We start from the raw sequence: 19,649 nt of genomic DNA, 5'->3' as shown, positions 1-19,649 counted from the left end.
GGGATGCAGGGACCATGCCTGATTCGCCTCATCCCCTGGCGTGGCCCAGGGCCCACCGCCAGGTGTCAGCCCTGTCAGTGACTGCTGGATGGCCAAAGGAGAAAAGGAATGGTTGCAGAGTGGGGACAGTTGCAGAGTGGGTCATGGGGTTGGGGTTGTTGAAGGGGTTGCAGAAAGGGAGAGAGGCTCCTCACCTTTACAACAGGAAGCATCTGTGCAGGGTTGGTGCTGAATCCGCCGGGAATGGCCCTGGCTGGCCAGATGCCAAGAGTTTATTGCATGCAACACAGCAATTTCAAATTTCCTTTATTCTCCAAGAGCCGATGAATTAGCTGAAAGATTAAGAACACTTGCAAAGTAGCCGACAAAGTGGTTTAAGTTAGTGTAGTATAAACTCAGCACAGGAGTGTATGTGTGTGTGTGGTGGGGGGGGGGGGTGCGGCGGGTGGGGACAGGGAAGGTCCCAAGACAAGGAGCAAGTGGCTGGCTGGGTGCATGTGGCTCTATGGAAGGAGATAATGGAAGATCAGAAAACAGGGGTTTGAGACCCAGCCCTGCTGCCTATCTGCTCTGTGACCTTGAGTGTATCACTTAGCCTCTGAGCTATTTGGGAGAAGAAATTTCCGTCATAAGCTCCCGGAGGGCAGAGGCCGTGTCTGGGGCCTGTCTGTTCCAGGCGCCCACACCTGCTTGTGGAATGGGTGGTCACTGAGGGGCCACTTTACCCACCCATCCTTAGTGGTCCTTGAAAAGCAACCCCCCCCCACCCCCCCACCCCCCCCACCCCCCCCCCCGCCGGAGCTGTGGAAGGAAGTCCAGTCCCTCACTTGGTCAGCCTAGAGAGAGTGCGCGTGTTCTCTTTCTTGGCCGCCTTTGGAGACATAAGCCCTGGCCTGCAGCATCCATTTCTCTCAGTTTGCTCACAGTTTTACATGAATTCTCCCAAATCTCTTCTCGGATCCAGGCCCCTCTCCTGGCTCTGACCAGCATATTCCACCCCACTTGGCATCATCCCTTGAACAGTGAGGCCTATGAGGGTCTGTTGTAACAGCCCAGGCGAGAGGCGACAAGGCCCTGAAGCCCCGCCCTGATGGGCTTTGCCCACCACGGGCTGCGTTCCCGGTTCTGGGGAAGAGTGTGCCACGTGTCCCTCACCCCGTCCAGTGACTCACAGCTGGGCACATGTCATCACACAGCCATGGGCTCAGAAGAGAACCCTGCTCTCCTGATGCAAGTGTAGATCCCAGGACAGCAGTGGATCAGATATCTTATTCCTACTGCTTAGTTATTGGGGTGGATCAGTCTTAGAATACATTCAGGTGACCTGAACAGCTTTTGAAACGCCATTCGTTCATTCACGCACTCACCTGTTCAGCAGGTATCTGGAGCATCACAGACACACATTTGCCTGGACCTAACCCCTCCCCAGATAGGGCTGATTTGTTTTCTGACCCTGTGAGTTTTAAAACCTTCTGTGATCATAAGAGAATGATAATCCTCATGTCTCCATGTTGTTTACAGTTTACAGAACACTTTCCCTACCATTGTTCCACTTAATGTTCATGAGGTGAGGGTGTTTCTTTATTTTTATTTTGTAGGAGAAGGAAACAGGCTAAGAGAGGTTAAGAATCTTGCCCCAGGTGACACAGCTCTAGAGGTCTCTGGCCGTCTGCTCTCCCCTCCATGTCCTAGTCTGGTGCTGGTGCCATCCGGTGGCAGGCCCCATGCTCGTGACATGGATAGAGCAGGGATTTCTGAGTCGATTTGGGTCTTGATGTTCCCATCCATTAAATGGATGGGATGGAAATCTCTCCCCTTGCCTTTCCTTATGAGGACATTAAGGACAGCCACCATATTTGATATGAAAAGGTTTTAAAGCTATTAGTTGCTAACATGTGATGGACAGTCTGTGCTGTCAGACCCTTCCTGAGGCCTCCCTCGCGCCCTGTCACCTCCCTCCTTCATGCAACACGTGGCTGGAAACCCCTGCTCTGTGCCCAGCACCGGGATGGGCACCGAGGACCCAGAGAATTCCAACTTGGTACCTGACCTTGAGGAGTTCACAGAGCTGAAGCACTCTTTTGGCCATCACTCATTTCTAGAAACCCAACGAGCTGGAGGGGGAAGTGGGGATGTGGGGCTGGCACTGCCATCACAGAGGCCCCTGAGGCCGGCGCTGTGCCCGGGGCTTTCCGGACCGTGGCCCGTTCTCTGCTCACAGCAGCGCAGGAGGCTGGTGTGTGCTGAGGAATGGACTCAGACCAGCATAGTGACTTGTCCTGGGTTGCACAGCCAGCATGTGGATTTTCGTGTCTGTGATTCTGCGGCCGAGACCTCTTTCTGGGACTCCTTGCCTCCGAGTAGCCCTCCACGTAAAAGCGGGAAGTCGATGCGTGGAGGTGGAATGCTGGCTTTCTGGGTCCCGAACACCTTGAGTACCGGTTTGGGGCAGGAATCTGGGTCTCTGGGCAGCCCCTCCCCTCCAAGCATGCAGGGACTCCTGCCGAAGCAGCAGATGTGCAGGTCAGACGTTCAGCCTCCCATCTGGCCTCCCTCCTCCTTTCATCTGAAACCCAACTCAGATTCTCAGTAAACAAACAGTAAATTCAACAATACAATCTTCTTGAAATGCCTTGTAGTTATTTTAAGGCTGTTTGGGGGTTTATTTTAATTGTGGGCCCAGGTCCCACAGTCATCCAACTGCTGCTAGGATGAATGTGGCCGCCGCCTCCCTCCCTGCCCTGTGGACCCCGTCCCCTTCCAGCAGAGGCCCAGGGTGGCCCAGAGGTAGTGGAGGGTGATGAAGTGAGGTATGAGGCCACTCCCTCCCGTGTCCACCCGCTATGAGGCTGTGGTGTCCAAGAGACCAGCTTCGGATCCGGCCCTGGTGGGAGAAGGACATGGAGGTGAGGGGGCAACCTTCTAGGCCGAGGAGGGGTCGCTAGGGAAGGAGCAGCCAGGGCTGGTCATAGGTTCACACTCTGATTACCAGGATCACAGATACACCTCACTTTATAGCCAAAATGGGTTGAAAGTTGGGTCCAGATAAGCCAGATTTTCTGGCTAGGAAGTGAACCTTGGGGGTCTTGTCCAGCGCTTTCCCCTTGCAGTTAAAGGAAACTGAGGTCCAGAGAGGGAGGGGCTCGCTTCCCCTCCTCACCTCCCCTAGACTCAGAGGTATCACCCTTGCTCTGCTCTCAGCTCACCTTGTGTCCTGGCTGACAGTTCCAGGAGGTATGACCTCCCCCCCCCCCAACATGCACACCTTCATGATGTGCCATTTATTTTTTAAAAAATACTTTTTTTTAACATTTATTTATTTTCGAGAGAGACACAGAGTGCAAGCAGGGGAGGGGCAGAGAGAGAGGGAGACAAAGAATCCGAAGCAGGCTCCAGGCTCTGAGCTGTCAGCACAGAGCCCAACACAGGGGTCGAACCCACGGACCGTGAGATCATGACCTGAGCTGAAGTCAGACGCTTAACCAGCTGAGCCACCCACGTGCCCCTGTGATGTGCCTTTTAAGTCAGTGGCTGCAGAAGTCAGAAGCCTTTAAGTCTCAAGGGAATCGGGCACTTGCAGTGGGTGTTAGTACTTGGACAGGCCGTGGACTGTGCCGTTACTGCATCACTGCAGTAACCTTCTCGTCGTGGCCTCGGGTGGAAGGTACCAGCTTTGCAGGGAGTCTGGGGACTTGGTTTGCTGCGTGACGCCAGGCAAGTGATCTGATCTCTGGGCCTTGGTTTCTTCATGTATGTAGTGGAGCGAAACAGCCTCAGCCCACTTCAAGGCAGCACCTCCTAAGCTGTCTAAGACGACTCTGGAGCAAGGCTTTGGATGACAGGCTCCCTCAGAGGGTATAATGTGCTGGTATGTGGTGTGGGTCTCCAGGAAGGGGTATTGGGGTATCTTCAGGGAATGGTCTGGTGGGGAGCAGAGTTGGGACTGGTGGGGGTGCTCACTGCCTCAGGAGTATGGGAGGACTAGACTCAGCCCGTGTGTTTCCCAAGGAGCCTGATGGTGCCAGGGAACAGTAAAGGAATCCCACATTTGGGGGCCATTTTCTCAGTGCCAGGCACGATGGTAGGGACTTCAGGTTTTTTTTTTTTTTTTTAATTGATTTTGTTAATGTGTATTTATTTTTGAGAGAGAGAGACAGAACGTGAGTGCGGGAGGACAGGGAGAGAGGGAGACGCAGAATCCGAAGGAGGCTTCAGGCTCTGAGCTGTCAGCACAGAGCCTGACGTCGGGCTCGAAGACACCAACTGTGGGATCATGACCTGAGCTGAAGTTGGACACTTAACTGGCTGAGCCACCCGGTGCCCCCAGGTATTTTTATTTTTACAACAGCTCTGGCAGGAAGACCTCATTATCCCTATTTTATGTATGAGGAGACTGAAGCTCTGAGGGGAAAGTAATGCCTGAGGCCCTTATAGCAGGGAGGTGGGAAGCAAATGCCAGAGACCTTGCTCCGCCCCTGGCCTGGGGGAAGAGGACTGGGGGGTCCCCACTAGATGGGCAGTCCTCCGGGTGATGACAAAGAAGAGGGAGAGGAGGTGAGGAGGCACAACAGACCCCAGAGATGGCGTGAGAGCAAGTGAGAAGTGAGGGTGCTCCACACAGCGCCTGGGGCCAGATCCAGTCGGAATGGAGCCCAGGCCCTGGGAGACGTCTGGTCTGGGCCTGGCTGAGGCCCCTCTATTTATTTGTACATCACCAGATGTAAACTAATTTGTTTAGCAAGAAAAAACACATTTTTATTGCCTTCCAAACAGGGCTGTTTTTCCTCTGGCCGGCCGGCGTGCCTTGAACGGCCAGGCTGGGGAGCAGAACTTTTGGGAACACGCTGAGGTGTTGGGGAGGCAGCTGTGTCACTTGCAGGGTGTTGGGCTCTAGAGCCAGCAGACCTGAATTCCAGCCCAGCTCTGTCACCGGCTTTGGCAAGTCCTCCTGGCTGCTCCTTTTCTTACCTGGAAGAGGGGGTGACTGTGCGTCCTGCATGGAAGGAGCCCATCTGGTTCCACCAAGCTCGTTTGTGGGGGAAAAGCAGCTTCAGTGATCACTGACTTTCCATACTAACTACCCTGCAGACCGCACCCTGTTGATGGAGCCGTGGACCCCAGCATGAAGCCTGTTCTGCTGCCATGCATTTGTAATTATGAGCTGTAGCTAGTGGGGTGCGCTGACCTCACGGGAACTGCACCCTGGGAGTGGGGAGGGGAGGAAGGAGACCTTGGGTTGTTTCACTAGATGCAGTCATTAAGTGGTATCATATCACTTAATCCTTGAGACCCAACAAAATAGGTATCATTGATACTCCTATTTTGTGGATAAGTCGCAGAGCAGCCTTATCAGCGTTGCACGAGAGGTAGGTGCGATTTGAAGGCCTGTTTGTCCAAAGCCCATGCTCCTTTGGGTATGAGGCAAGAGTGAGGGAGAAATTTTAATACCTTCAAGTGGTTATTAAAGTTCCCAGCCCCCGAATGAGGCCGAGGAGGGGGATACAGCCATGGCTCAGCCCTAGGCTGCGGGACCCTCCTTGGGACTTGGGAAGGATGGTGCTTCTGGCCCCAGGACACAAACATCAAAAACCGAAAGACTCAACCCAAGGGTTGGGGAAGGAATGGGCAGGGGTCTTGCTTCTTTCAGCCTTTCCTTAAGGAACTGTGACAGGCCCAGTGGGTGGGGGATTTTGGACTGAGGACTTGCTGTGGACGGGCCTGGGACTGGCATGAGGACCTGCCCGCAGGGTCCCAGTGCCAGGGGGGTGGGTGGGGGGGAGGTGGAAGGATCATCAGGAAGACCAGGGCAGGCTGAGGTAAGTGTAGTTGGAACTCTCAGGCTCAGAGGATCTAAATTGGGCGGCTGTGCCAGGGTGTTGGGGAGGGGGCCATGCTGGTTCCCTCCTGGCAGGCTGGGGGCTGGTCCAGCACTCAGCCGGGCTGGAGGAGGAGATGGCCCTGGGCAAGAAGGGATGGTTTTCAATCCAGGCCAGGATTTATTCCTGCCTGATCGTCTTTTCTTGTTCCCTGTTCCTCAAAGCCACTGAGTCCGAAGCCTTCGGGGCCTGAGGAATGAGGTGTCCCCAGTTTTTTCGCTTCCCACGGACTTGACCAAAACCTCAAACCCCAAACCAGAGCAAACGGTGCTAATTTGCTGAATCCCAAACCAAACCTGAGGATTAATTTTTTTTTTTTCCTGAACTGTGAACCAAGTCTACGATTTCTTCCTCAAAATAAAAGAAGGTTCTGTTCAAGAAGTTTTAAATCTTAGTGGTCCCTCTTATTCCCCTTCTGCTTTTGCCTGGGGATCCTTGGACAGGGTCCTGGTGGCTGCTGGCTCCAGGTTGGACTCTGGGCCAGGTAGAGAGAGGAGGTGGAGTCGGGTGGCGTGGGGAGGGCCCCTGTTCCCGGGAGTGGTTGGAGGAGGAGGTTTGTTGAAGGAGGTGGCAGGACCATGAGAGCCCTGATGGAAGGGACCCTGTCTAGGAGCCGGAAGACCTGGGTTCAAGTTCGGACTTGGCTTCTGTATGCTCTGTGAGAGCTACCCGTCTCTAAACCTCTGTTAAAACATTGCCTGCAGGGCTATGGGGAGATAACCCTTGCAGATGTCTGTGCCTTGCAACCAGCAGTGAGAGGTGAGCAGACAATGACACCGCGTGTTTGCACATCTCCTTGTTTTCATCTTCTCTTTAGATTTCTCTAGTCAGGCCTGGGAGATCGATGATATTTTCCCTGCTGACTTTGGGACATCTGGGTTCGCTCAGAGTGGGGCTGTGACTTGCCTGATCTGGGACCTAATTTTGGGGGGAGTCAGGCACAAACCCAAGCTTCTAATTCAGGGGAGTGATAAGAGCACAGGTGGAGTGTGAGTTTCGGTGTCAAACTACTCTACTCTTGAGCTGTGTGACCACAGGCAGTTCACATAACGTCTCTGAGCCTTGTTTCTAAAAGCAGAATAATAACCCAGATGAATGATTTTCTTGTCCTTGCTGGGAGTAAAGCCATCTGAGCAGAGCCTGGCACACAGGAGGCACTCAGAGAGAGTAATTGTCGAATGAGTAAGTGAATTAATATGAGTTTAAGAGTCAGGACTGGGAAGAAGCTGTTTTGAGGGACCCTAGGTTGCTGGAGTGATCCAGACCCCCCACCTTTAATCTCAGTCCAACAAAGCAGGGGGCCCAAGAGAACCAACCTTCACCTTGGAGACACTCTGGCTCCTCACTGTGAATGTCAGCCCACATGAGGCTCCTGGCCCAGAGTGTGTTGGGAGTACTGAGTTGGCCCCTATTGTATGCGGGCAACCTGTCCCTGCTGCTCTTGGGCTGAGGTGAGTGCGGGGTCCTGCAGTGGGCACTTCTGCTTGAATCTACTCGAAATCTCCCTAAATCCCAGGCTTGGCTCATCCACACTGCCTGGGTGACCTCTGGCCAGTCTTGTCCCTCTCTGGCCTTCGTTTCATCCTATGTAAAATGGAACTTGCAGGTTCCAGTAGTTTCCTAGCATCCCTTATGGGGGCAGCTTCAGCTCAATCCCAAGGGCCTCTGGATCAGCCAAGAGATTCACTCACGTGGCCCAGCCACACCACCAAACACGTCATCATATCCCCTCAGGTGTACTGGGCTTTTATCCCGAGCGTAAGCCATGGGGGGAACAGAACTCTGGAGAGCAGAATGGGGCTGTACCTGCTACATCTGCATCCCTCCCTGCCCCTCTCTCCTGCCGGGCCCCTGGTGTAGGCATTTAGTAACAACAACACGCCTGCGACCCTCCGGAGCACGTTTATGGGCATTGTCTCCATTTTGCACAGGTGGAAACAGGAGCGTAGAAAACGTAAAGAACTCAGACCTATGATTAAAATCAGAGTTTCTCAAACTTTCTCCGGTGCAGAAAAATCACCTGACAGCCTCGCTAAAATCCAAATTCCTGGGCCCCACTGCCCAGAGAACCTGTTTGAATAGGTCTGGGGTGAGGCCTGGGAATTTGCATTTCCAGCAAGTTCCGAGGAGATGCTGATGCCACCTGACTGTGACCCAGACTTTGGGTAGAGCTGTTAGCGTCTGCCTGACACCAGGCGTGGTACTTGGCATTAGGGTTATAGCGGCAGGAGACTTGAGTCTTATTCTAAAGGTGAACAATAGGCCCAAAGAATCGAACTTTATTTGTTCTTTTGTTTTTCTGTCCATCCGTCCAGCCAACAAATACCCATTGGTGCGCCTCTGTGTAGGCTGAGCTGGGTATCCCTGACTGGGAAGAAATCCCAGTGTGGCAGGACATGCATGAGAAGCTCAAGGAGGAACGGGGCCAGTGCAGGGAAGTCAGGGAATGCTCCCCGGAGGAGGTGAATTGCCCAGAACCACATGGGCTGGTCAGCATAGCATCAGGGCTTGAGGCAGGTCTCCCCTGCACTGTGCTGTCTCTATAAAACCCTCTGGCTCATTTTCTCCACGTGGTCTGACTGGAGGTATGGATTTGCATTGTTTTTCCCGTGTCTCTGGGGTTGGGTTTTCCCTGGGCAGAGGGCCCCAGTGCTGATCCAGGCCCTTTCAGAGGCCCTTTATCACTGCTATCTCTCTAAACCACTCCAATGTTCACTAATAAAAAAAAAAAAATCTGTGGGGATGGTGCGGACAGGAGGTTAAAGATACAACGCTTATGGTCCCAAACTGAGCGTGGGCTCCAGGAGACAGAGGAGGCCTCAGGGGGACACAGACTGCAACGAGGCTTCCGTGACCGCTGGCGCCACTCTGCCTTTATAGACGTGAGATTGTGGAGAACAGGGCGTGCTTGCCAGCTCAGGGAATAATGTACCCAACACTGGAGTGATCTGGCAGGGCAGAGACCCGGGGACCGTCTGGCAAGACTGGGCTTGGGGGAGAGCCCTGCATGGCCTTAGCCTGGAGGGTGGGGTAAGGAGTGGCCGAGGGCCAGGCAGCACGGCCGGTCCCAGCAGAGTAGGGTGGGGCTGTAGCCGCTCCAGGACACTCTCCATGTCATGCGCGGAGAGATTCGCGGAGGTGCTGTCCTCTTACGTGCCTAGCCCTGAGCTGGGTACTGTGGGGCATAGGAAGGAAAGAGAAACGGAGTCTTCTAGAGGGAGGTGGGTGAGAGGAACAGGTAGAAGAGCTGCTCTCAGAGGCTGTAGGCAGACTTGACAGAGATCTGCAAATGTAAGCCCCTAAAGGCCACGCTGGTTTCGGGTTGGCACAGAGGCCTTGTCCATCCAACTCAGCAGTCTGTGCGCCTGGAGACGCATGGAACCTGCTTCAAGATCCACGGTCAAATAAATAGTCCAAGGATAGGGGATGTTCTGGGTACTAGTGAAGCAGAGTAACTCACTCTCGGCCCAAGGGCAGGAGGTGATCAAGGAAGGCTTCATAGAGCAGGTGATATTGGAGCTGGGCCTCGAAGGGTGTGTAGGAGTTCCCTGATAGGCTGGTGAGAGGGCATTCTAGGTGAAACTCCACGCAGCTCTCAGCTGGACCAGGTGGATGGAATGGTTCCATTTTACACAAAAGTAAGCAGGGCTCAGGAAGGTGGAGAGGCTTTCCATAGGTGGAGGCCAGACCTCCTCCTGGTTCCTCATCTGCTGTTCTGTCCACTGCCCCACACTGCTTCCTAAGTCCACTCTCAGGCACCCAGCAGGAACCTTGGGAAGGCTTAGACTATGCCCTGGACTCCTGTGCCATTTCAGCACCTGGACTAGTGGGACTGGCTTGGTAGGGTGGCTTCAGGGCTGCCTGGAGGCAGGACTTGACGCCATTGGCCTTGGCCCTCCAGCCCTGCAGATGGGCCACTGCCAGTTTGGCTGGGGTTTGCTGCATTCTCCAGGCCACACCATAGCTCACGGGTGGAGAAGCTGAGAATTTCCGCATTCTACAGTGGGAGGAAGTCTGAATTAGAATTCAGAGTCCCTTCTTGCTCACGGATGAAATATTTAAGATAAAAGTAGGGGGTGAGGGAAAGGAGCTTTGGAGTTGGGCAGATCTGGGTTTGAATTCCTGCTCTGCCTTGGCTGGCTTTGAAAGCTTGAGCATACCGTTTCACCTTCCTAAGTCTCAGTTTCTTTCTCTGTAAAAAAAAATTCTATGAAAGTTTAATGAAATAATATGTATTGAAAGTACATTCCAGTTTATATAGATGCTCAGTAACTATGCGTTCCATTTCCCACAGCATACATGAGATTAAACTGCCTATCTCCTCAAAATATTCCCAGTGGAAGGTCCGCAGTCTGTCCCCAATTACTCCTAGTGATAGGGAGCTCTCTAGTTTCTTTTTTAATTTTTTAAAAAAGTTTATTTTTGAGGGGGGGGGTGTGAGCAGGGAAGGGGCAGAGAGAGAGAGAGAGACAACAGAATCTGAAGCAGGCTCCAGGCTCTGAGCTGTCAGCACGGAGCCCGACACAGGGCTCGAACCTACAAATCGTGAGATCATGACCTGAGCTGAAGTTGGATGCTTAACCGACTGAGCCACCCAGGCGCCCTGTGAGCTCTCTGCTTTCAAGACAGTCCTTATATTACATGAAATCTGGTCCCTTGTTGCTTCCCCCATTGATCCTGGTTTTGTTCCATGAGGCCTCAGGCACTGGAGGCCAGTGAGCCTTCCCCTTGTTCAGGAGCCACTTCCCTGGGCCATCAGCCGTGGGAACCCTTCTCAGAAAGTAGGGTACCCAAGCTCCTTTCAAAATTTGGTGCCAGGAGCTGAGTCCCCCAGGGTACTCCCCAGCTGGGTCTGGGAGGAGAGTTTTCACACCTGAAGGTTTCTGGCAAATGCAGCTTGAGTTTACCAACTTGTTGACTCATGGTATACAGACATCTCCATGCTTCGAAGCCCTCTCTGTCCTTTAAAAACATCCTCTGCTATTAAGACAGGCTTCCATCTCCTGTTCTTTGTAAATTATTTTGAAAGAATTCTTTACCTAACTAAATCAAAATGAGATGCACTTTCACAAACCCGCCTCCTCCCCACAAAAAAATCACATTTCCCCTGCTCATTGATCCTTTCTGTTCACATGCATGGTTTAAAAATACTTTGGGTCGGGGCGCCTGGGTGGCTCAGTCAGTTGAGCGTCCGACTTCGGCTCAGGTCACGATCTCACGGTCCGTGAGTTCGAGCCCCGCGTCAGGCTCTGGGCTGATGGCTCAGAGCCTGGAGCCTGCTTCGGATTCTGTGTCTCCCTCTCTCTCTGCCCCTCCCCGTTCATGCTCTGTCTCTCTCTGTCCCAAAAATAAATAAACGTTAAAAAAATAAAAAAATAAATAAAAATAAAAATACTTTGGATCGTTTATCAGCTGTAGCTCAATAATAAAGAAAATACACTAAAAATAGTTTGAATCATGGCATAGATGCTTTAATTTTTTTTTATTTTTTTTAATGTTTATTTATCTTTGAGAGAGAGACAGAGTGCAAGAGTGGGAAGGGCAGAGAGAGAGGGAGACACAGAATCCGAAGCAGGCTCCAGGCTCTGAGCTGTCAGCATAGAGCCCGACATAGGGTTCGAACTCATGAGCCGTGAGATCATGACCTGAGCTGAAGTCAGACGCTTAACCGACTAAGCCACCCCAGTGCCCCTTGCTTTTATATTCTACTTTGACGTTTTTCTTCATGAGCCATAGCTTCTCAGAGTAATGGCCACATGGTGTCTCATTACCTGGACACTACCTGGATCCATGGACTCTTTGCTCTGTTGCTGGACTTTTCAGTTGTTTTCTGCTTTTCTCTCACTATTGTAAATAATAATGTGAGGGACATCTTCATTTAACAAAGAACCAGTAAGCTCCTCCTGCAGGCCAGGGGACGTGCAGGGTGCTGGAGGGCAGAGATGAGCAAGGCACCTTGGAGGAGCACGGTTGGTCAGGGAGACGGAGGTATGAACAAATGATTAGACCAGAGTCTGGCTAGTTCTCTGCCGGGAGTTTACACAGAGGCTGGAGTTCAGCCTGGAGGACCCAGCATGTAATTTGAACCTCATCATGGGACTTGATATGTATCCCTTCAGGATTTCATCTGGCTTGTGTCCCAGGATTTGAATGGAAGGTGTCTTCCCTTTAGCGAATTGTTAAGATGTAGAAACCGTAAGTTTTTGTTAAGCGCCTCTGTGTACTGGGGTCTGGGGCAGAGAAGAAATGAGTGGGGCTTGTCCTTGTCTTTGAACCAATAACAGTCTTACTGGTAAAACAGGTGGACATCCCAGAAGACGTGTTCAGAAGTTAGAGGGCTTAGAAGAGGGATCAGGTTGGAGGTTGGGGGTACCCTCACTTTTGGGGATTTGGGGGAGTTGTCGCCTCACTTGCAAAACGTGGCACCGCCTGAGCTATTCTGTCTGTGTTCGGCCAGGTGCTGTGTGACTCAGGAAGCCATCTCCGCACACGGGAGATGTGGGTTCAGGCTGGGGGAACGCTCAGTTCCCGTCAGCTGAGCCATTCATACCAGATTCTGGTTGAATCCAGAGAGAGAGCCAGTCCAGAAATAGGATTCCTGCCTGGGCTGGGGCTGCTGGGCCACTTTTGTTTTATGCTTTGGGTCACTTAGATAAAAGTGGATAAAAAGCCAGACCAATAATCTCCATTTGTTGTCATGCAGGCTGTTCCATTTCCAGTGCCTGCTGCCAGCCTGACAAAGCAATGCTGGGCTGCAAGCCCTGGTCAGGAAGCATTCTCCAGACATCCCTCACCCCAGTCCTTGGATGCCCCATCTCTCAATTCAACCAGTAAATGGTCTGCTCCGGGCCAAGCTCATGCTGGGGGCAGGGCGTGGGGACACAGGGAGGAGTTAGATCTGGACTCTACTTTCGGGGTGTGCTCAGTCTTTGTGGGACAGATACATACCAGGCAGTGATCATGTTGTGGGAGGGGCTTAGACCGAGGGAACACGGGGGCTGTAAAGCTCGGACATCCTGCCAGCCCATAGGGTACATGGGGGCTGGGTTGTATCTGGCTTGTTCTCCATACTACCTGTAGCACGCTGCCTTGGACAGAATAGATGCTCAGTAAATATCTGTGAAATGAATGACTGGGTAGTACCTAACCCAGCCTAGGTATGCGAGTAGAGGGGACCAGTCATCACCTAGTCTTACCTGGTAGAAAATAATCTGTGTTCCCTCCTTCATCTTTCCTTCATCTATCCCTCACTGAGCACTTGCTGGGATCCACTGAAGTCATGTGAGCCTGGAAGAGACAAGTGAGAATGTTATTTTGAAGCCTCGCTTGGGTATCAGGGTTGAGAATGGACCATGGGGCCAGGCTGGAGCTGGAGGGTCCTGAACCATGGCAGGGCTCCCCCACCAACTGGCTGGGGGTCCCTGGGGATGTACTGCCCTTATCTGGGCCTCAGTTTCTTCATCTATAGCATGGGAATAATGAGGCCAACCTCAGGAGCTATGAAAGGTGGTTTGCATGGGATCTTGGCCATCGGGGGGAGGGGGGGGCTTATGTTCAGAGGAGGAGGGTGTGGGTTGATAAGCATCATACCTGGAGTGGACCATGTATTACTGTGGGTGGGGAAGATGCCACTGGGCTTATGGGGGAGGCCCAGGGTGGCACACGTACTTGATATGGTTCCCACAGTGCTTTAGCCCTTTGAATCTCTTTTATCCTCATTATAACACTGAGAAGTATACATTATTATCTGCATTCACTGTCCATTGAGAAACCGAGCCTCGTAGTACAGGGATAGGGCAGCACAGGAAAGGTTCATGAAAGGAGGCGAATATGCTCTGAGGACAAAGGCCAGAGCGAGCCACATCTTGGGAGAGGACTAGTCCCTGGCTCTGGGGCAGGATGAGTCTGCAGGGAGAGGCAGCGTTGCTAGGATAGAGGCGTTGGGAGCGAGGCAGAGTCTGACTTCCTCACTCTTGCCCTGTGGCTCCCCAGCCTGGCTCAAAACCAGCAGAGGGGAAGGGGTTTGGTAAAGTGCTGTAGAGGTCGTGGGGACTGTGCCTGATTATTTCCTCCATTCAGGGGTGTGCCTGGGCTCTGTGCCTCTCTGTGCTGGACTTCAAGTGTGTTGGACCCGGGGTTTGGGCCCACAGGAGTGGCTGACTGCTGTGGGGTGAGAGGTGGGCTGAGGAGGAGGCTGGAGGGGAGGTAGGCCAGACCTTCAAGGACCCAAGAGCTGTCCACGGTGCTTGAGCTCTCTGTCAACTGGTGGGATTTGGGGACCCCAAGTCAGGGTGGTTGGCCTGGTCCCTGCCTGAACAGAGTACCTGATCCAGTGGGACCCAGGATGCCATCCTGGAAGCTATCAATGAAGGGCGCAGGCATCAGGGTCATCCTGACCAGGGCCCAAATGCTTGTCTCACCTCTTGCTAACTCCGAGCCCAGGTTTCCTCATGTGCCAGGTAGGGAAGTAACAGACCTGTGTAGTAGGTGAAGGGGAGATAATGCTGTTGGGTGGTGTTTGTGAGGGGCTAGCCCTGGCACACAGCAGGTGCTCTGTAAACAGGTGGCTGTGTGTCTATCAGAGTCAGCCACAGCAGAGCAAAGTGGTTGGGACCAGCGGCCCTAGAGCCAGCCTGCCCAGGCTCAACGTTTGGCTTCACGCTTGCTGGCTCTGCTACCTCGGGCACTCCGGTTAGCCCTCTCCGTGTTTCTCTAGTTTTGTCGTTTTAAATTTGAAACTATTTGAAAAAAGTCATATTGACCTCCTAGGATTGTTGTGAGTAGGACATGAGTTAATACTCACTTTCTGTCTTCCATTCTCTCCTGGATCTACTCTCACGCACACTCTCACCCCATCGTGGAGTCACCAGTGCCCTCCGGGTTGCTGGAACCAGGACTGGGTTCTTAGGTCTCAGTGTCCTTGGCCTTTCGGCACCATCTGACACACGATTGTTCACTCCCTCCTTGAAACATGTTCTTCGTTTGCTCTGAAGACACGTCTTGGTTCTCTTCCTGTATCCCTGGCAGCTCCTTCTTACGTGCCTCCTCCTCCCCGCATCAAAATGTCTGTGTGCCTGGGGTTCTCGTCTCTGCCTGCATTCACTCCCTTGGTGATCTCCTCCGCTTTGTGCCTTTAAATCACGTCAGTGAGTCCCAATTTATACTTCTAGCTTGGCCCTCACCTCTGCACTCCATGCTGACCCCCTTTGCAGCTGCATGTCTAATAGCTAGCTCTACCTTGGCACATCCAGAGCTAAACTCCTAGAAACACCTCTGCAGCAACCTCTTTCACCCCCATTTCCCTACTAGTTGCTTAGGTCCAAAGCCTTGGAGTCCCCTCCTCTCTTCTCTCTCTCCCAAATCCTTCGGCAAACCCGTTTCCAAATCTTGTTGTTGTACCTTCACCACAGAGGCAGAATCCGACCCCTTTCCATCCTTTCCCTGCTGTTAGCCTGGTCCACACCTCCCTCAATCGTTCTTCCTTGGGTTGTTGCAGTCACCTTCGGTCTGGCTCCCTGCTCCTACCCTGGCCTCCCTACAGCCGGTGTCCTATTCTGACACAAACCCAGCGATGTCACTTTGCGGCTCAGAACTCTCCAGTGGTTGCACACCAGAACTTTGGTGGACCTGGGCTGTCTGCTGGACTGGGGACTGTACAGACCCAGTCAGGGTTATTTCAGACCTTCTAGCTAACAGGGGTTCAACTTGGTGCAGAACATGTTCTGGGTTGCCCTTCTTTTTCTGAACTGGGTTCCCTGCCACCTTCCCAGTCAGCTGGGCACAAAAAGCAAAAGGGAATTGAGTGATAGGGGAGGGCCAGCCTGGGATGGGGCTCTCTGGGAAGGGGAGGACCAGCCTGGGATAAGGCTGCCAGGGAGGGGAGGGCCAGCCTGGGAGGGGGTTCTCTGGGGAGGTGAGGGCCAGCCCGGGATGAGGCTGTCGGGGAGGGGAGGGGAGGGGAGGGCCAGCCTGGGATGGGGCTCCCCGGGCCCATCTTGTGCTGCAGTCCGGCTCCTTTAAGAGGTGTCTGGAGCCACATCAGAGGAGGCTTTTCCGGCGACATGAGCCCATAAATTGTGGCTCCTTGTAAAGGCCAGGGCTTGGGGCCACCCAGCTGCTGGCCCAGAGGGAGCCACAGCTCAGCCTCAGAACGTTTTGTCTTCCTGACCCCTGGCTCCCCCTGAGAGAGACCGCCATGGAGCATGGGCAGCCAGCGTTTCTTGAACTCCAGCTACATGCGAGAGCTAGGCCACCAGTTCCCTGATAGCGTCACTCCTCTGGCTGCCCCAACCACCCTGCCAGGAAGGGGTGGCTCACCCCACAGAACAGACAAGGAAACTGAGGCATGGAGCAGTGAAGAGCAGTGAGGTGGGAGCACAGAGGTCAGCCTCACCTCTCATCTTGAACCGTGCCCATCGCTCAGCTCCGTGGTCTAAAGGGGGAATCTCCAGCCGGTGGAGCAGAAGGAGCCTTGATCCATCGAGTGGCACAGTTATACCTAGAAGGGTCCTGGTGTGGATGAAATGGGGTCATGCGTGAGAAGTGCTCCGCCTGTGCCTGGCACCCAGGGGCCATCCATTTGCTGCCCATGGCCCCAGCATCAGCTTCAGCAGCCCCCAGGCCTCCTGAGTGGGTTTGGTTTGGGTCAGTGTATTCGGTGCTTACTGATGTCTGCCTGCCTTGGGCCCAGCCTTGTGCCAGAATTTAGAAGCCTCGGAAAGAACCAGACAGGTCCAAGCCCTTGAGTTACTCGCACTTGGTGTGGTAGGCAGGTGGGAATAGAGGAGGTGCTGGTGGCCTGAACTAGGGTGGTGGCAGGTGTCACGGAGAAGGGTGGGGAGCTGTGAGACGTTCAGCACATGGAAGAGGCAGTTCATTGGCTATAGGTTGTCCAGGTTCAAACTCTGGCTCCAGTATTTACCAACTGTGTGACCTTGGGCAGGTTACTTACCTTTTCTGTGCCTCAGCTTCCTCATCTATAAAACAGTGTTTTCTAGGGGGATAACCTTAAAAGGGCTTAGAAGGATCTCAGCGTGTATGTGGGGCTCAGTAAACATTAGCTGTCATTGTTATTATTGGTGACTGGTCAGCTGGGGGCCTGGGACAAAGGGAGGCATGTAGGATGATGCCCTGGGTATCTGGAGGTGGAAAGGAGGAGCAGGTATGGGGTTGGGGTGGGAGGGAGCTCGGCTGAATCTGGGTACCTGTGAGGCATCCCATGGAGATGGGGAGGCCTTGCTGGGGTTGACCAGGCCTGTCAGAAACTGCTTCCCAGCCGCCTCCAAACCAGGAGGCTGATGGCCCCACAGGTGACAGGTCTGCCTTCGGGATCTACGGCTTGATTATTTTGGGCCGCTTGGGATCCCCGCGGCAGGAGATGGGAGAATAGCAATGGTCATCATCACCATCATCATCATCATGATAATGGCAATGATAACAACTACCATTTGTGTGGGGATTTACATTTTACAAAGTGCTTTCTCATCCATTACCTCATTGGGAACACATGGTTCCAATAGAAGGCAAAGGATGCATTTCTCTCGGGTCCTGTGGGGCCCACTCCTCTGAAAGTCTGTTTCAAATGATAATAATGCGGTGCATTTTTATAGTGCTTTGTACTTTGCAAAGTGCCCTCACGTCCATGCTTGCATTTGGCCCTCGCTGTGGCTCCTCACAAGGCTCATCAACCAGGAATGAACATCCCATTTGACAAGAAAATCTGAGGCCCTGAGAGTTTCAGTGACTTGCTTGAGATGTCCCAGCTTATGAGGCTGGGACTTGAGTGGTAGAATGGGGGGCTAATGGGGTCTTCGTTTTTCAGCTTAGCTTTCCATACAAGGCAGGCCTCTCTTCTGTAGTAGCAGCTCAGCCACTTGATTACATACCTCCAGGGTCAGGAAGCTCACTACCTAAGTTGAACAGAGGTCTGTCCCCCAATCCATGGTCCTAGCTGTGTGGTCTGGTGATGCACAGCCTGGCTAAGCCATCAGGACAGGAGATTTGTCTCCTGATGTACAGCCCTTCAAATGACCTTTTAAATGACCTTTCAAATGGCCAGGTGGTTTCCAGCCCCTGTACCGACTGAGTCCTCATCTCTGTGTTGTATCTATCCTACTGCCTCTATCTTGACCCCCCGTTAGGGCACATCCTGAACCTACCCCAGAGAGGGGGCAGAATAGAGATAACACAGGGAGTGTTGGTGAGCAGGAGCCTTGGGCTGAGCATCTGGGGTTCTGGGCTCCACTTGACCCTGAGAAGTCAGCACCTTTTAGGCCTCCTTGAATTAGAAAGTCTTTAAGGTCCCCCAGTAATCGAAAAACTCAATCATGCCCTTACCAGCCCCTTCCCTTTAAGGTTCTTCCAACTGTGTGGGCCTGTGTGGAATAGTCTAGGGGATTTTAGACCAGACATTTGGGGGGTTGATGCAAGAGTTGATGTTTGGGGATTGTTTTTGATGAAAGCAAATTGAGCTTTTGGAGGAATTTTATTCCAGGACAAGGCTCAGATGTGTATCTGAGCAAACAAGCCATCCACGGTGGACCCCCCTTTTCCTTTGCCTGTCTGCCCCAGATGTGCTGCCCTCGGTCTCCCCGCCCTACTCCCCATCCTGCTGCCCAGCTCAAATACCCCCTCCTCCAGGAAGTCTTCTCTGAATTTCTTGACTAGGTAAGGGGCCTTACCTAATGCTCCTGCAGTCCTCAGGCATCTCTCTTTTACCAAGCCTTTGCTTTCTTGTCTTCCCAAAAGGCAGGGACCCAGCCTTGTCCCTAATGCCAAGGAGGTGCTAGCATTTCCCATTTTGCACCTCTCCCGATTGTGTCCCAGGAGTTGGACGACACCGAAATACACGCACACGTATGTACACACACGTATATCTTCTTGCTCAGCCCTACAACCCTGTGGAGTGGGCACTGCCCAAGGCCACCCTGTCGTAGAGCCACAATTCAAACGTGGGTCTGCCAGCACACACTCCACCCCACGCAGTCACCTCCCCAGTGTATCCTGCTGTGACTGTCGACTGTGGTCCTCCCTGGCCTGCTGGGAGAGGAGCTCACTGGTGGATGTGCTTTGGTTTGCAGTGACCCACTCCTCTCTTCCTCTCCAGTGGGCCCTGGGGGGACACATTTCCTATAAACCTGAGCAGGAGAGAGCTCCCGCCTCCTCCGTCTGGCCAGATGAGAAGATGAGAGGGAGGAATGTCTAGGCTGGCCTGGGCTCAGGGGTCCCCTGGGACTGCTTCCCCCCCTCTTCCTGCCCTGCTCCAGGACGGCCCAGGCTCTCCCCTGGGCCAGGCCAGCAGTCAGGTGCAGGGACGTTGGTCCACGCTCTCTCCCTCTTCTACCCTTCCTCGGCCTAGCGCCCCTGGAAGGCACCTGAGGATGGACTGTGTGCTGGAACTCTGGTGTCTTTTCTGTCATGTCCCCATGTGACCAGGGGCCAGTCACTTCCCCTTTCTGGGCTTCCTTGGCACAAATGGGGTATGCTGTCCCTGCCCCTGAGTTGCTGAGACAGGTGCAATTACATATGTGGAGGGCCTGGTGCCCTACCTGGCACACAGGAGATGCTGACTAGATGTTAGTTTTCCTTACTCCATCCATGAGAAACCAGCCCCTTCCTTGCTGAGAAGGGAGGATGACTAGGGCAGACTGAGGCGTGGGGTGGGATGAAGTGAGCCAAGAAAGACCTTGCCAGAGATCTGGAAGAAGGAAGAGGCAGGGGATCCCTGGTCTCCTGAGGAAGGCCCTAGTGCCTTTTGGATGCTCCCCCACCTGA

General features: G+C 53.2%; 1 protein-coding gene across 2 annotated transcripts in view; it reads left to right on the top strand.

Moving 5' to 3' along the window:
* The window catches only part of GLIS1 (GLIS family zinc finger 1), a 230,067-nt gene that overhangs the window by 59,111 nt on the left and 151,307 nt on the right, over window positions 1-19,649 (top strand). The window lies entirely within an intron of this gene.

The sequence above is a fragment of the Prionailurus bengalensis genome, chromosome C1 (assembly GCF_016509475.1).
Source record: "Prionailurus bengalensis isolate Pbe53 chromosome C1, Fcat_Pben_1.1_paternal_pri, whole genome shotgun sequence".
Lineage (NCBI taxonomy): Eukaryota > Metazoa > Chordata > Mammalia > Carnivora > Felidae > Prionailurus > Prionailurus bengalensis.
The sequence above is the reverse complement of the archived record's forward strand: the minus strand, read 5'-3'. Positions and strand labels throughout refer to the sequence as shown.